This window comes from Emys orbicularis, chromosome 2, assembly GCF_028017835.1.
Source record: "Emys orbicularis isolate rEmyOrb1 chromosome 2, rEmyOrb1.hap1, whole genome shotgun sequence".
NCBI lineage: Eukaryota > Metazoa > Chordata > Testudines > Emydidae > Emys > Emys orbicularis.
Genome location: NC_088684.1, coordinates 70,910,020 through 70,927,760, shown reverse-complemented (window position 1 = coordinate 70,927,760; position 17,741 = coordinate 70,910,020). Strand labels below are relative to the sequence as shown.

Here is a 17,741-nt window from a genome sequence, read left to right as displayed (position 1 = left end):
AAAGTTCCCTTACGCATGCGAAAGTTTCGCAGCCACTGTGATTCATCCCAGACCTGCAGCACTATGCGGTCCCACCAGTCGGTGCTTGTTTCCCGGGCCCAGAATCGCCGTTCCACAGCATCAACATGACCCATTGCCACCATGATATCCACGGCGCGGGGTTCCGTGCTTTGTGAGAGGTCTGTGCCCCTCTCAGACTTAATGTCCTCACTGCGCTGCCGTAGCCTCCTCGCCCGATTTCTCAGCATCTGCCTCTGAAAAAGGTGGATGATAAGGTGTGAGGTGTTGACAACGGCCATAACTGCAGCGATGGTCGCAACGGGCTCCATGCTCGCAGTGCTGTGGCGTCCGCGCTGTCACTCACCAGAAAAGTGCGCGAACTGATTGCCCGCCGGCACTTTCAGGGAGGGAGGGCGGGAGTGAAGGTTGAATGACAGCAGTTACCCAAAACCACCCTCGACACATTTTTTTCCCCAGCAGGCATTGGGGACTCGACCCAGAATTCCAATGGGCAGCGGGGACTGTGGGATAGCTGCCCACAGTGCACCGCTTCCAGTGTCGACGCTTGCCCCGGTAGTGTGGACTCAGAAAGTCGAATTACTGTTCTTAGTGTGGATACACACGTTTGACTTTGTAATATCGGTTCCACTAATTCGATTTAAGTAAAATCGAACTACTCTCGTAGTGTAGACATACTCTTTGTACCCTTGGTCTTCCACATCTTCTTTTACTACCCTCTTCCTCCCATGCTTTCTTTGCTGGTCATTCTTCTCCCACTCTTATTACACATCCAACCCACCTCAAACATGTGCTCTTCAGCCTGTCAATCACCTAGAACCCCAAGTTCACCTTCCTTTTAATTTCTTCAATGCAATCTGTCTACCCTCCACTTGACTGCCATTCTCCTCAGTTTTACGACCTGCATCTTTTCTTCCATCTCCATAAGACCCACTGTTTACAAACCACAGAGCAGGCAGGGACAAAAACGTAATATAATAGTGGTGACCAAACTCTGGCTCACAAACCACATGTGGCTCTTTTACCATTAAAGTTCAGCTCACAAGCCCATTCTCCAAATATCAGACTGGGGTGGGGGGAGCTTGGGACCTCTGCTTTGCAGTGGGGTGGTTAGGTAGGAGCTTCTGTCCAGTGGGGAGGAGGGTCTCGGGGCTTCATCCCTACAAGGTGCACCTGCCGAGGCATGGGGCTTCAGCAGGAGTGGGGCTGAAGCCCCGAGCCCCAGCTCCCCTCAGTAGTGTATTCCGGCTCTCGAACATCTGAAGATTATCGCATGTGGCTCGGAGAGCCACTAATTTGGCCACCCCTTCAATATAAGCTTCTCCTTTCAATATGTTACTTTAATTGCTGGTTCCACAGTACTCCTGACACCTTTTTCACAGCTGCTGATGCACACTTGGTTCTTCTTTTCAATTCCCAGATCTCTCTGCAATGGCACTAAGTGTACCTCCCAAGTACACAAATTATTTCGTCAGATTCAGCATCTCTCCAGAAACGTCAATCAACAGCTCTTCTTCCACCTTTACTAGTTTCATAACTTCACTTTTGTGTGCGTTATCTTCCAACTATGGTCTTCAAATGCAGATGTCCACTCTGATAATTACCAATTCCTCTTTGCTGTCAATCAAAAGGGTCAAATTATAAATCTGATGAATATCAATGTTTATTTTTAAGTTTTTTTCAATTTTTATCTATTTAAATTTTGACTGTTGAGGTAAATGATGGGGGAGTGTCAATTATTTAATGACAGTAGATGTTGAGATTCAAAACATTAACGCTTTATAACCATTAAAACACAAGTGGTCAGCATCCCATGTCAAAATATGAGAAGTATAAATCCTTAAACTCTAATAAGTTCTAAAGCACCATTTTTCTTAATTTGCCTATCCATACACATTGATTACCATAAATGGAAATATTTTTCATCAGTGTGTGCAGAACATGAAATCAACATTTACCGACAAAAATCTTCCAAGCCTAAATATATGAAAGTATATGTGGTTTTATAAAATACCACATTGTGTGTTACTTAACAAAAGCCACCTTAATGGCACAGGGTACACCATTCAGACTTTAGTCCATAAAAGTAAGGGGATCAGGTTTGTTTAATGTTCCAAGACCTCTCTCTGTGCTTCCGGTACCTGAATGTACTATAAGAATTTTTCTGCTGTATGTTTAACCTGCTGGCAACCTGGCTTATCTGTAAGTAGTTTTCTTTCATAGAAGAAAGTTTAATTTTTTCTTTCCCTTTTGATATTAAATTGATGGGGCCTGTAGTAGGGTCGCGCCGGGGCTCTACCCTCCGGGACGGAGGGGCACCACACCGGCTCACTACAGCCCAGACAGTCAAAGCTCAGGCCCCCTTTACGCAGGGGCTGAGCGACAAACAGTTAGTTCTGGACTCAGGCCCTCAGGCAGGGGCTGAGCGGACAAACAGTTAGCTCTGGGCTCAGGCCCTCAGGCAGGGGCTGAGCAGACAAACAGTTAGCTCTGAGGCCTAGGCCCTGGAGCAGGGCGGGGCACAAACAGTCACAGCTCAGGCCCTTGGATGCAGGGGCTGAGCAGACAAACAGTTAAGGTAAGCCCAGGCTCCTACACCTGAGCGTTGGGTGAGGGGGAAGCCTGCCACCCCTGAGCGGGGGTGGCAGGGGGGAACGCAGGCCCACCCACTCCACTGCATTCCAGCCCGGGGCCCTAACAGCGGTTACTGCCGCTGCTGGTCAGTGGGGTATCCTGACCGAAACACACTGACATCGGCTCACAGGCCTCTGCAGCCTGACCGGGGTCGGCTACCCCCGGGCTACTTCCGTGTCCCCCCTCGGGGCCTACCTCGTTGGCGACGCCGGGTTCGGGCCAGTCCAGCAGCATCGGTTCCTCGGGTGCGGGGCTTGGGGGCCGGTCCGGCAGCTCTCCACCAGGGTAGCTGGCCCGGGGCAGGCTTGGCTCCTCCTCGGGATAGCTAGCCCGGGGCAGGCTTGTCCAGTCCTCCTTGGGGTAGTTGATCCGGGGCAGGCTTGGCCAGTCCTCCTCGAGGTAGCTGGTCCGGGGCAGGCTTGGCCAGTCCTCCTCGAGGTAGCTGGTCCGGGGCAGGCTTGGCCAGTCCTCCTCGAGGTAGCTGGCGAGAGGTAGGCTCGACCGGCGCGGTGGGGTAGCCGGCGGCTCGCGGCCTGCGGCTGTCTCCCAAGCGGGAGCTCGGCCCGGGACGTCTGCTCTCTCTGCCGGCCTGGGTTCTACTGAGCTCTGCCGGCGGGCTTTTATACTTCCGGGTCGGGGCCGTGACCTCGGAGGGGCGGGCGCCAGACCCGGTGGCTCCGCCCACGTTGGGGTTAGGGGAAGTTCGGCCCTATGCGGGACGGAGGGGCGCCACACCGGCTCACTACAGGGCCTTTAGGTACTTCAGCCAGTTATTTCCCTCCTTTTCCCTCCTCACCTGCTGAATGCATGCACCCTCTCCCCAAATGGCTAAATTCCAATTTGCCATTTCTATTAAAGTACTGGTGTCAGAGAAATTAAAGTGTCACTTATTTAAAAAATAAAAATTGAACAGATGTGACAGGTTTTAGAGCTTAACATAGTGCTAAAACTGATTTCACTGAAGTCTATGACAACCTTCTCTTCAGTTTCTTTCAATTCTTTTGTATCCGTCTGCTGATTTTTCACTTGACTGAATATTGTTTTTGTCTAGAGGTATGCAGTACTATTTGAAGTATCATGTGTATTATTGTTTATTATTGGCCCTGACTCCACAGGGGTGTGTAAAAGCTGTTTTCTGTTAACATCACTGTTCAACATCAGCACTAATTAGTTGATGGATAAACTTGAGGCAGCTGTCAGTAACATTCAACTGAACATCATTCTGTTCGATATCTTGATACCCCAATGACATTGTCTTGTTGGCTCAGTTCAGTATATTACTGCAGGTTATGGCCGTTCTGGTTGAGCAAAAGCATCATGCCTTAGACTGGTTATTAAGCCAGATAAAACAAAGTGTCATGTCATTACCATGAAGCAGTCTCCAGCTTCATATCACAACCAGCTCAGTATTAATCCGTCTGGACAGGACATCCAGCACGTGGCAGCTGTCAAGTATTTGAGCAGTGTCATGGACACTGGAGCTTGAGGATGCTCAAAAGATCTGAACATGCATATAGCAGCAGCAGCTGCCACATTTTGGGCCCTTCACCAGCCTTTGTGATAATGTCATTACATCAAGTTTGCTACAAAGCTGAGGCACTATAAATCAACAGTTATACCAACTCCATTGCATGAAAGTGAAATGTGGGCACTGAGGAAAGCTGAAGAATACTGGACTGATGTTTTTGAGTCTCACTGTCTTCATCAACTGCTTCATATCAAGTGGCAGGACAAGATCAGCTATTAGGATATTTGAAGTTGAACACAGGAATCACCTCCTTCAGCATTGATTCAGTTTCAGCAGCTTTCTTGGGATGAACATATCATTCGAATGGAAGACCAATGAATCCCAAACCTGTGTACCAAGGAATGTTGATATGTGGCTGGCTATCATGGGGGCATCAAGATTGCCATTGATGGATATAAACCAAATGTACAACCAGACTACCTTTAAGCACCTTGTCAGCGATCAATCACTGAATTTGCAAGGAGGCCATGTCCTTTGGGATTTGCCATAATGATGATGATGTACTACTTGACTGTTCTAGAGTTTAAATATCCTACTTGTATCTTCTTTCTGTAGCCATTCTATTTTTGACTATATAGCTACTCTTTGAAGTGATCCCTGGAGTTTTATGCTCCTCCACTCTAGTTAACATTTCATATGCTTATTTTGGACAGTATTTTCAATATTCATAGTTTCATAGAAATATGATGACAAAACTAAAATCAGACAGATTATCCATTTTTGGTAAAAGAATGTGATCCAATCCCGTTCGCGAGCTTGTGGATGCTAGTCTTTTAGAATTAGACACTGAAATAATTCTAATACACATCTTTTGTCTAATAAACTTCTTAACTGAGGAAACAGGCACAGAAGTAAATGGTTACTAAAAGGTGACACCACATTAGTCAGGAAGTAAACCCAGGTTGGATTTCTGATGTGTTTTAATCACTGAGAAACACTCCCTGCTCTAATATAATTATGTTCTTTCCCTTCAATTACTTTACCCTTTTTAACCATTCAAATAAGCAGTTTCCTCTCCTGTGTGGGTATGATCTTTGATTCACAGCTGGCTGATGGAGCATTTTGTTTTTTTAACCACACTTTTTTTATCACCTCAGAAGCATTGCCAGAATATACCCTTTTCTCTCTCCAATGACAAACTGAGGTTCCTAACTTGTTGTAAAGCGTGGTATATTCAAGTATGTGTTCCTTCAGATGGCTTAGTTCAAATAATTGACTCATTATCCACTGATGGAAAGGTACTGCATGTGGAAACAAACTCTCTGGAAAAGAATTACAACTTGTAGAATCTGGTCAAAAAGTTTGCAAATGGTTCTGCAAGTAACATCAAAAAAAAAAAAAAAAAAAGGAGTTCAAGTACATCTTGACTTTGACACTTGAAGTTAGCTGGGAAAGTGGGTGAAAACTCCTAGAAGGGAACAAAAGATGGCACCATTTCAATTCTAGAGAATAACCATGGCACAGACGGTTAACTCCATAGCACTGAGTCTTTATGTTAATTTTCTTTAAAATCTCCAGTGTCTGTCTAATTCACAGTCTAAGATCCCTTGATAATTAAGGGCTGCTTAAAATGTGGTTTGAATTCAGGGTCGCTTGGAGTGTTACTTTTAAGACTGTTTTCTCTCTCTGCTACATTTCTGCATTCTGACAATCAGGCACAATTTACTAAAAGACTTGCCCCGAAGCACTAGAAAACTTCAAAGAATTATATTTAATAAATTTCACTTGATTACCCAAGAATGGAAGCACAGCAGATGGCAGAGAAAGTAAAGGAACAAGATTTAAAAATACTATCAGTATGTATAAATCCCATGGAGACTCATGAACCCTTAGTATATACATCAAGCTAAGCATCACCCATAGCTCTTTACAGAAGTACATTATTCCATACCAAATACCTCAAGTTTATCACACTAGAGTCAATTACACATATTGGCTTGCATGATAGCAGCAATCTATGGAGACACCTAAAAATTCAAGCAAGGAATTTAGTATTCTTCAACCTCACTGGACCTCAAAACACACACAAGTTTGCAAGTGTTTTTATTTTATTTTAAGGTACATCTAGTTTCAGGTAGCTTAAAAATAGCTAAGGAGCTACTGACATCCATTACAGGGACACTGTCAACTAAAAATCTAGTCAATTTCAGCTGCAGATACTACACTTGTCCCTGATTCTTCACAAGGAATATTTTGGTTTGGTTTTATAGTCATATTGTCCCTTTTTAGAAAATGTTATTTTCCTCCACAGTTGCTGTGTGAAAGACCCACAAAATCAGAAGCAACTAACTATACAAGGGAAACAGTGAAAGTGGTAATAAAAAGTGATGTCAAATGCAGAAAGTAAACCATTTTTGTTCTGTGTTTGTAAAGCACTTAGCACAATGGGGTCCTGGTCTATGACAGTACAAATTCAGTAAAAAATAAATAATATGACAAAAAAATCTGATAGCTTCCATTTAAGAGTATATCTTGGTGTTAACTGAACATCAGTAGGTAAAAAAATTCAGACTGGAATGAGAATTTTTAGCTGACAGTGTCCCTGTTTTGACCAAAATTACCATTTACTTCCCTAAATTAACAAATCCCCTTCAATCAGAATGTATTACATCTGAAGTACCCAATCCAACTATTACAATAACCGAACAAATCTGAGTTTATGAGCAGAACAGTGATTAGACTGACAATTAAGCATAACAAATGTAAGAGAAGTTTGTAAATTAGATTGTGACATTATAAAAATGAACACAACAAAATAAGGGAGACATACAGATTAAGTAAAACAAAACTGAAATTGTGACTTCTGCACACAATAGCAATCTGTACTCCAATTCACTAAATGCGTCAATATTTTTTGGAATAATATGTTCACCTGCACCTGTCTTTTTTGTAAAGCATTAAGCATAACAAGGAATTATGCCTTTTAGGCTTTGTCTACACCACACAATTAAGTCAACCTATGTTAGGACAACCGACAGCCACTGCAATAAATTACTGTAGTTTTTCACGTTCACACTACTCTCCTTCTGCCAGTGGTGTGCGTCCCCACCAGGAGCGCTTGCACCGATTTAAGTGGGTGGCTGACAGCCCGAGCTGTCAGCACCCAGCAGTGGGGCTCACAGCTGTGAGCTCTGCGCAATGCTGACAGGCAATGAAAGTAATGCAGTGTTTACACAGACACTGCGTCACCCTGACTTCATTGATCTATGCGCTACACCTCTTATGGATGTGGAATCATTAGGTTGGTATAGTGGAGGACTGACATCAGTGAGACTAACCCTATAGTGTAAACCTGACCGTAGTGTCCTCCATCTAAAAGTGAGGCATTTAATTCTATTGTATAAATGTTTTTATGTAGGTACCTACCACCCATTTCTACAGTATCTCGGGACTGATACCAGCTAGCAATACAAAAAAACATAAACAAATATAATGTGTTTAAAGACCTAAACAAGGTTTAATTAACTGAAAATCTATTTTTAAAATGTACACTACAACATCAAGATGAATAATTCCATTAATCCCAAAGAGTTGCCATGACAGAAAAGGAGAACTGTCTAAATACTTTTCTTTCATCAAAATAAATAGGGATGGCAATTTAAGATGGTATATAGTGTTCCCACACCTCAAATATTTATCCATGGCATGATCAATATATCTCATCGGACTGCACACTATAACAGAACAGAGACAGTAGCAGAAACCATACAGTTTCATAGTTGAGCAGAAGTGTTTTGGCTGTAGAGTGAATTGACAAAGATGACAAAAAAATTCTACTCAGTTTCACACGGCCATATCATTTCTGCGAGAGCTGCTTTGCTTCCAATAAGACAGGAAGGAAGTTAAAAGGTTGCTTAAAAATCAGGTTCATTGTGAGAGAAGAGTGAAGGTGATACTAATATTAGTATGCCACATTTCCTGTCACCTCCTTCCCCCCTCCGCCCCACACGAGAGATTGAAGCTTACCCGAAGTATACAAAGGAGCTACTTTTCTGGTTGTCACTTACTTACACTAAAATCAACAAGTTTGCATCCAGTTAATTTAACAGATACATCAAGAGTTGAGAAAGAAGTAACACTATGTTCACAAAGAATAATATGGAGAAACTTCATCCTGAACCACCTCCTATATTTAGGCCCACTGGCAGACAGGTGACACATGCTTCACAATCAATACCAAGAGTAAATCATCCCATGTGTATGAAAACTCCTATAGGGTGCACACAATCTATGAAAAACAAAACGAAACTTTACACAAGTGCTGGATAACATGAACAAACCAATTATGTAAGCATATAAAGTGTTAGTTTTATGAAAATAACGGTAGAACTGAGGTACAATTTCATATGCTGAACTCTAGAATAAGTGCCTCAAATCCTTGTGGAGATAAACTATAGGAATACAGTATTGTCAATTCTGAGCTAAGTTTGTATTTTAGCTGTACTATAAAAGCCTTTACTTTAGTCAAGGACTGGGAAATCAAATGTTCATTTCATTTGCTTCTTCAAACTTTGCTGATTGCTACTGAAAACATATTTCTTCAGTTTGATTTGATGTACACCTCTACCTCGATATAACGCTGTCCTCGGGAGCCAAAAAAAAATCTTACTGTATTATAGGTGAAACCGTGTTATATCGAACTTGCTTTGATCCACCGGAGTGCGCAGCCCTGCCCCCCCGGAGCACTGCTTTACCGCGTTATATCTGAATTCACGTTATATCGGGTCGCGTTATATCGGGGTAGAGGTGTATTTATTTCAATTTGAATAAAATAAAAGACAGTATCTATTGCTTCATACTAAGGACACAGGGACGCTTTAGATCAGGGGTCGGCAACGTTCGGCACGCGGCTCGCCAGGGTAAGCACCCTAGCGGGCCGGGCCAGTTTATTTACCTGCTGATGCGGCAGGTTCGGCCGATCGCGGCCCCCACTCGCCGTGGTTCGCCGTCCCGGGCCAATGGGGGTGGCGGGAAGCGGCGCGGGCCGAGGGATGTGCTGGCCGCGGCTTCCCGCCGTCCCCATTGGCCCGGGATGGCGAACCGCGGCGAGTGGGGGCCGCGATCGGCCGAACCTGCCGCATCAGCAGGTAAATAAACTGGCCCGGCCCGCTAGGGTGCTTACCCTGGCGAGCCGCGTGCCGAACGTTGCCGACCCCTGGTTTAGATCCTTTAAAAACATGACAAAAATTCCCTCCTCATAATAGTGCAAGTTTCATCTGACCACACCAGCAAAAAAAAAAAAAAAAGCAGAAGCAGTTTAAAGACTTAAACAATACTCTTTTTCCATCACCAGCCCTTGTAATAACTTCTCCCTGTGTCCTTCAGTAAACTAAGGAAGAGATATGGCTTTGCAGAACCATAAAAATCACCACATTTGCATTATTTCATGTGATGGGGTGAACTCACCCGACACTGGACAGGGAAGGATTAAGTCCTCGCTATGGGCTGAGCAAGCCACGCCCCCACATCTCTACTGGGCATGCTCACGGTGAAGCATTTCTATAAGAGAGAGCAGCCCAGCTCAGTCTGGGCTGACTGCTGAGGAGGAAGGATGATCCTTGCTGTCTCCAGCCCGGGAACAGCTGGAACCCCTGATTGCGGAAGCCAGAGGTGCCGAAACCCAGACAGACACCCAAGTGCATGCGGACACCCGAGAGGGACCGGGAGCACTGGGAACTGCACCCACTGAGAAGCCCGGAGACCCCAATGATGTCTCAACGATGACTCCCAGAGTCATGGTAAGAAGTGGCCCGAGGAGGACTAGTTATAGTCCTGTGGGAAACCAGCATGTTTAGGTCGGAGCCCTGCTAGCTCAGTGGTGGAACACTCTGCCACTGCTAGGGCCCTGGGTTGAGACCCAGTGGAGTAGGGAGGGCCCAGGTCATCCTAGGTGACAGCCCACTGGCCACTAGGCCTGACAGCCCTGAGATCCAGGGCGACTCTATTGACTCTGGCCGCTAGGCCTTAGAGCCCTGAGGCCAAGAACAGTCCAACGGACTTAATCATGGAGTGAACTCACCCTTCACTGGACAGGGTACCCCCACCCCACAAGAGTGAAAAACTAGTTCCAAGGTCAAAGGGCCCTCAGAAAACACTCTCCAAACAACCTCCTTCCCTCCCCCACCTTGTTTTCTTTATTTATTTTTTATACCAGCTCATGCATCTCTGCTTATCACAACTGTAGAAATATTATCTAAGACCACCTCTCCCTGTATGTAAGTAGGTCTGAGACCATTGAGGGCTTTATAGGTCAATACCAGAAACCTTGCATTCTACACAGAATCCAGAGTCAGTGAAGATCACAAAGCCAGACCCCATGCCTATGGAGGAAACTCCACTAACAATGAGGCTATTGCATTTTGCAGCAATTTAAGTTTCCCAATATATTTCAGATAAAGTCTTCTATTGACGAAGGTGTGGATGAAAGCTGCAGTAACTGCATCCAAAAGAAAGGCAACTTCCTGGACATACATAAAAGGAAGACAGATAATCTGATCATTAGAGCTCCACATTAAGGAAAAGCATGAACACCTTAATATTAAAACAAAATAAAAACAAGATAAAACAAAAAACTTATACCACAGTGGCAACTCTTGTCACCACTCCAGATGTTGTGGCCTGATGTATTGTGTTGCACTGCTGCTCAGTCAAATTTGGCCTGTCTGCCCCTCTGTCATGATGGGAGGAGTGGACTGGCCAAATTTGAATGAGTGGCACTGTGGCACCATGTGCCAGGTTGCAATGCCTGGAGTAGGGTGCCAGTCCCAGCCCCACAGGACTGGAGCTGCTGCTGTGGTGTGCTTGCTTTGCCAACCACCCCCAGGGTTTCCTACCTGACCCCGTAGTGGCAGTACCCCACCCCCAGGTCTCCTGTGATAAAAACAACATTTAAAAAAAATATACAAAATTAAGAATTTAATGGGATTCCACTGATCATCTAATAGAACCAGGAAATCCTACCAGAATCCTACACAGCAAACTTGAACAAAAGGCAGACATACACCTTCATTCAAGGGGGAAAAATACAATCCTCATGTTATTTCCTAATTGCTCTCCCAACCAACCCAGCATCACTTAAATTCTATCTGGATTGAGCCTCAGTTTACAAGCTGCTTACCACCCAAAAAAAACCTAACCCTCAAGATCAAGGCCTTTATACCTTCTTTTTGCCTCCCCCAAACCCAAGCTATTAAGACTTAAAACAAAAGAAACCCTCCCTCTCACAATTGGTTTCAGCTCAAGACTTCTGTCCCTAGTGATCTAGCTATCTTCCAATCTGCTTCATTGTCAAAAGCAGATTTGCTGTAAATGAGGATGACCTGTGAAGCCGAACCCAGGGAGGATGGTACCTAGGAATCACTTCATCAATGGTTGAGTACAGTATTCCAAACCAATAACTACATGGTTTGTCAGGGGAACAGTATTGTCCCTCATAGTCCTCTAAATATGCTTAGGTCATATTAGACTTAGGGGGCAGATCATCAGAGTAGGACCTGCCCTGACAAAGAGCTCTCAACTTCAAATTAGAGATGGTAACCTATGCTGACGTAAATGTCACTGAGTACTATCACTGCACCAGCACTTTATGGAGACTCCACAATACCATGGAGAAACGGATATACTAAAACCAGTCTCATTTTAACTCCATCTCAGAACTCTTATATACAAGATGGACACACTTAGAATTGGATCCACTTATCTTGGGTATACCACATTCTCACCCAGCAGGCACCAAATGCACTGAAACAAGTCCTAAAACATTACACAGATGCATATACTGTGAGAGGCCTCATCCTTTATCAAATAACTTATCTTACTGACTACCAACCACACATTAAATCACAAGAAACAAAGGCCAGGATTCTTCTCCACTGACACCTTCCTTTACAGAGTTAAATTTACAAACAAAAACCAAAGGAAATGGGAATACAATTTTCAATTCTAATATATGCCTTAAGTTTTCATATTGCCTCATCTCCCCTTGCCATCCATGAACAAACCCAAGCTCTGGAAACAGAATCCAATCTCCAGTTTATGGCACCATTGTTCCTTACATTCCTTCCACTAGTGGCCAAGAGTTCGTGCAACAGATCACCATCCAAATAAGCACTTTGCAGCTTTTCTGAAGAAGCATCCTGATAATATCACTATTCACCCAACAGGGAACTCCTCTTTCAAGCAGACTCAATACTTCCACCAAAATTCCCACTCTCATAGACTTTAAGGGGGCAGATGGGACCATCATGATCATCTAGTCTATCTCCTGCACATTTAATAATTACAAATGTGAGGATTTCTAATGAGGCAAACACTGTCTGTATTTCATCTCTCCACTGGTTTCCCTCATTACAAGGAAAAGAGGTAACAATTCATATTATATGAAATCATTCCCTTTCCATACATATTTAACAATAACCTGCAGCAATTACAACTCAAAAGTTAGAAACAGTTTTAAACTTCTGTGCTTTTTCCCCAAATGTGAAATCTTCCAAGCCTGTACAATCTTGTTTACTCCACTGTGTGGCCAGGTATACCACTAAAACATAAAATATATCCAATAAGTCCTCAGAAAATGTTTTCCAAGAACACACCCTTTATTTTCTTTTTCTTTTAAATACCAAAGAGGTCCAGTTCAGTAAGTAGGTCTCAGGCATTTAAGACTTTATAAAGTTGCTGGTATTGAACCATATTCCACACAGAATTCAACAGGTAGTCAGTGCAGATCATAGAGTCAGACTAGTGCAATATGCTCATGGTGTGATACTGCACTTAACTACATGTGTAATGTACTTCAAAATGTAGTAGATAAGGCATCCTAATCCTGGCTTCACCATTGGCTTCCTATGTTCTCTTGGACAATCACTTAACTCCCCTGTGCCACAACTTCCTTCAACATCCCTGATATTAGGATAGTAAAATGTTTTGAAATCTACAGATAGCACTTAGAACACTAAGTATAAATGTAGCTACCTTCCATTTATGCCAAATATGGTGACTGGATGAAAAACTATGTGTTGTCCTCCTTTTAAATGTCTCATTTCCTTCCTGTTTCATTAGTGCATGTTCTTTTTTAGCATATGTAATTACCACTAACTTAAATACATGACAAGCCTTCACCAACAATGGGGACTTGCACAAAGTGCTCAAAGCATCTGATATTTTATCAAAACTTAGCTTCACAGTGGGAAAAATGTTTTTACTTTGATTTTTTCCAAGATAATGGAAGACATCTCAACTATCCAATTAATCAAATAAGAACAATATCTAACAACTTTGGAAAGAATCTCCATTTCTATCCCATACTGTTTTCTAGTGAAAATACAATCTGTTTTCAATTCCAATTTATTCATACACTACCAGTGTAAAAAATATCTAACATGTACCAAAGAAAGTTTTCAAATGAAAAATGCCTCACCCCATCATCTAAGGTGAAAACCAAAATGGTATAACAAAAACGTACAGATTTCCAAGAAGACTGAGTTCAACTTGTCCATTTTCAAATTCATTTGAACAGCTGAGTTTTATTAATACAGTTTTACTGTATTAATACAGATCACAGGTCTGAACACCATTTGGTAGGAACCAAGAGTATATGATGGCTGTTTGGAGACTTACATGAGCAAACACTACCCACTCATTTAACTTTTAAGTGTCCACATCTCAATTTACCCATTTAATGGCAATTGCAGCAGACAAGCTAAACACTGAATGGATATGGAGAACAGCCTCCTCTCTAGAGGCAGCCCCTCCAGAACAGCGCTGAAAACTGAAATAAGATTTATGCTCTAACTCTTCTATGCATTGTTATTGTTTAAGAGCAGACAATATGTTTGTCAAGAGCAGTCCCTGCCCTAGAAAGCTTATAATCTAGAAGATGTACATAGAAAGACACAGTATGCACCGTGAGATGGGGAGAAAGGAGCTATATTTATTAAATATTTTTAATTGATCTTCAGGGTTTGCTACCTGGTACGTACAGGTGGGCTGAACCAGCAAGATCTAGGGTAATAACCTGGTGAGAAGCCCAGCCCATCTGCTACGCCTGTGCTGGTGGGAAAGAAGAGGGCAGTGGGATTTCCACCAGGGTGCTAATCTTTCATATCAGCTTCTGGCTGACAGCTGTCAGATAAATATTATGCCCCCCCATCCACTTTTAGCTAATGAAAGGAAGAAGTAGATTTTTATCCCTTCTCCAGCCTCCTTATTGCCCCCTTCCTTCTCTTAAAGTTTCCTGGCCGCTGTGTGTGCATCTATGTGTAGTGGTAGGGAAGTGTCTCTGTTACTCTGCTCTTCTCAGCTACTTACTATCGATCCTCCTCCTCCTCCTTTATTAAGAACTCCACGGCCGGATTCTGCTCTACTTCTCCCAAGCAGGCACATGAAAAGCAGGAAACGCGCTGACACAGTTTGTCTACAGACTGACGAAAGTCACACTAAATCAGTTTATAATTGATTCATATTTGGAAGGTTAGCAGCAAGGACTGTAAACAGTTTTTAAAATGAATGCTTACATTCCGCATAAATAGCATAATTAGGCACCCACACTCCTCAAGGAAAACTTCCTAACCTGCCATTGGCAAGCAGATTTTTAAGTCTTAACATATATCAATTATCTGTGTTGTAACTGCATTCACTTCAGTGAAGTTCACATCTCAGCACAGTTCATTCAAATCTCCCATTAAAAAGTCTCAAAAGTTGTCAACTGTTAAGCAAAATGTACTTAAAAATCAAAATGTTTAAATTAATATGAAAGGTGAAATCTATAATGCACTTGATTTGATAACTGCCCAGTGCAGGGACAGAAGGTGCTTTCAGGTCAGACATCAGTATGGCTATGAAAATCCAATATACAAACAACAGTATTACATTAAAGAAGAGCAGATTGCTGGTGTAAAGAGTAATCTGTTCAGTCTGTCCTGATACTGCAATTACTTAAGCATGTGCTTAACTTTCCTAACATGAGTACACTATTTACATTAGTAAAGTTCAGTGTGTACATAAGTGTTCACAGAATTAGGGCCTTTACTGGCAATAAGCAATGACTTTATCCTACGTTTCAGCAAGGGGTTTATAGCAGGGTGCTATGAGGAAGTCTAATGTAAAGATTTGTTTTACAAAATATAACACTAACATATTCTGAAATATCATAAATTGGTAAATGTAAAAAAATATTATTCCTTTTTAACTTTAAATGTGCTCAACTACTCACTAACTACAAAATAACTTATTCTGCAAAATCTGTTCCCAATCATTTGTAGTAACAGTCACAAGAAAGCAGAGCAGATGAACCCTAAACAAGGTAAAAATAAAATTCAACTTGAGTCTACACTGTTTAGTTCATAGTTTGAAAGTATTTTTAAGAAGTAATGACAAGAAGAATCCAGTGTGAAAGAGTAGTAGATAACATGTGATTCCTAGAAAGTGGATCACAGCAGAAGCTGAAGATACAGCACGCTCGCAGACCTAATACTTCTTACCGGGGTTGACTGTTGTCAAAGGCAGGCACAGAAGCATGGACAGGCTGAGTCATTCTCTGTAGTAACTTCAGGGCGAATCCCCTTCCCGATAGTGGTGGGAAGGGAACAGAGAGCACAGCCCCGCCCGGCCAGCCCCGCTCCCTCGCGCTGTTTACAAACAGCCTCTGCCAAGGAGCGGGGCGGCCCCAGCCCTCCCCAATGAGACGCTAGTCCCCGGGTCACTCTGAGGGCAGCCCCCCGCTCCATCTCCCCCGAGGCAGAGGAGGGATCCCACCTCTAGCCCCACTCGCTCTTTCTCTGCTGCGCCCAGCGGGTGTCAGCCGGGCGCGCTGTTGGGGAAAGGCCCACGCAGCCCAGCGAGCCACTCACCCCCGCGCCCCACCAGCCTGCGGGGAGGGGGCGCCCCCATCCCAGGGCCAAGGCCCCACCAGCCTCCCCCCACTAGCTCCTGCCCGGCTCCCTCTCCCCTCAGCAGAGGAGGGGGGGGGCTCCGCGGTCCCGCTCCCCCCCGCCCTGGGCAACACTCACCCACAGCGGCGAGGCGGCCCCGCGCACCATCCTGCGGTGACCGGCAACAGCGGCTCCTCACTGCGGCGGGGTCCGGCCGATGGGCTCCGGACGCACCCAGCAGAGCGCGGTCGGGGGCTCCCTCGGGAGCTTGGGAAAGCGCCGGACCCGGGGGGAGAGGCGGTTGGGGGACTCCGGGCGCCGCTCGAGCCCCACCACCGTCCTCCTGGCGCAGCCGCTGCCGCTGTTTGTTATTGTCGTCACTCTCTTCCGGCGCAGTGCACGCTGGGTAAGGGAAAGCCGGGAGGGGAACCATAGAGAGGAGACGAGCGCGGGACAGAGCGGAGGCGGAAGGAAGGAGAAGGCTGACGGGAGGGGCCCCGCGGGATGCTGAAGAGGAAGCGGCTGGGCTCGGAGAAGCTGAGGGGAAAGAGCGGCATGTGCGTGCAACGGAGCGCCACGGAGAGGGGGCAGCCGGGTGTGTGAGCGAGGCCCGGGGGCGGTGGTGCAGGCAAGAGACTGGTTGTGGGACCGAGCCCTGGTGAAGGGGGCTATGGGGTGCGGGACCGAGCCTTGGTGAAGGGGGCTATGGGGTGTGGGACTGAGGCCCGGCGTGGGGGGGGCTATGGGGTGCGGGAACGAGCCCTGGTGAAGGGGGCTATGGGGTGTGGGACTGAGGCCCGGCGTGGGGGGGCTATGGGGTGTGGGAGCTATGGGGTGTGGGACTGAGGCCCGGCGTGGGGGAGCTATGGGGTGTGGGACCGAGCCCTGGTGAAGTGGGCTAGGAGGTGTGGGACTGAGGCCCACGCACAGGGGGCAGCTGGGTATGTGAGTGAAGTGTGGGGGGAGAGAGACAAGAGTGGGTGTGTGCCTGAGTGTCAAGAACCAGCCACTCCTACCCCATTTTGCATGTTCATTTAGAATTACCTTATGTGACATCAGTTCCCTTTTCTGCTGGCCTCAGGGCCGGCGCTTCTACTAGGCAACCCTAGGCGGTCGCCTAGGGCAGCAGGATTTGGGGGGTGGCATTTTGCCGCCCTTGGTGGCGGGGGGTCCTTTAGCTCCGGCCGCAATTCGGCGGCGGATCCTTCACTCGCTCCGGGACCCACTGCCGGAGTGCCCCAAAGACGCAGAGTGGAAGGACCCCCGCGGCCGAATGCTCAGAGGAGGAGCGCTGCCGCCTAGGGCGGCAAAAACCCTGGCGCTGCTCCTGGCTGACCTCCATTGCTACCGTACGTGATTGGGATTAAGTGGTATGTCCATTGTTGGAGCTGGGCACGTGATTCCCAGCTTGTGTAGACATAAATAATAGCTGGCACAGACAGCAGCTAGTGCCTCTCAGGCTAGCCATGGCAAGTAACCTGCCTGAAGCCGGTGGGTACGTGGTAAGGGCAGTTAGCCTAATGTGCCACTCACCACTGGCTGTTCTACCCCTGCTGTGCCAGGGGCACCATTTGAGGAGAGAGGAGCAGCAGGAGCCCCCCTGAGTTTCTTACAGGAGGTGTGGGAGCTCCCAGGTGGAGCTATTAACTACAGCACAGCATTAGTGTGAAATGTAGTCAAGTATCAGGGGATAG

At 45.4% G+C, this 17,741-nt stretch overlaps 1 protein-coding gene across 1 annotated transcript in view; it reads right to left on the bottom strand.

Moving 5' to 3' along the window:
• The window catches only part of RB1CC1 (RB1 inducible coiled-coil 1), a 183,621-nt gene extending 167,393 nt beyond the window's left edge, over positions 1 to 16,228 (bottom strand). The window contains exon 1 of the mRNA XM_065397745.1: positions 16,186 to 16,228. The gene's annotated coding sequence lies outside the window, so the exon portion shown is untranslated. The remainder of the gene's footprint in view (positions 1 to 16,185) is intronic.
• Positions 16,229 to 17,741: the final 1,513 nt, after the last annotated feature.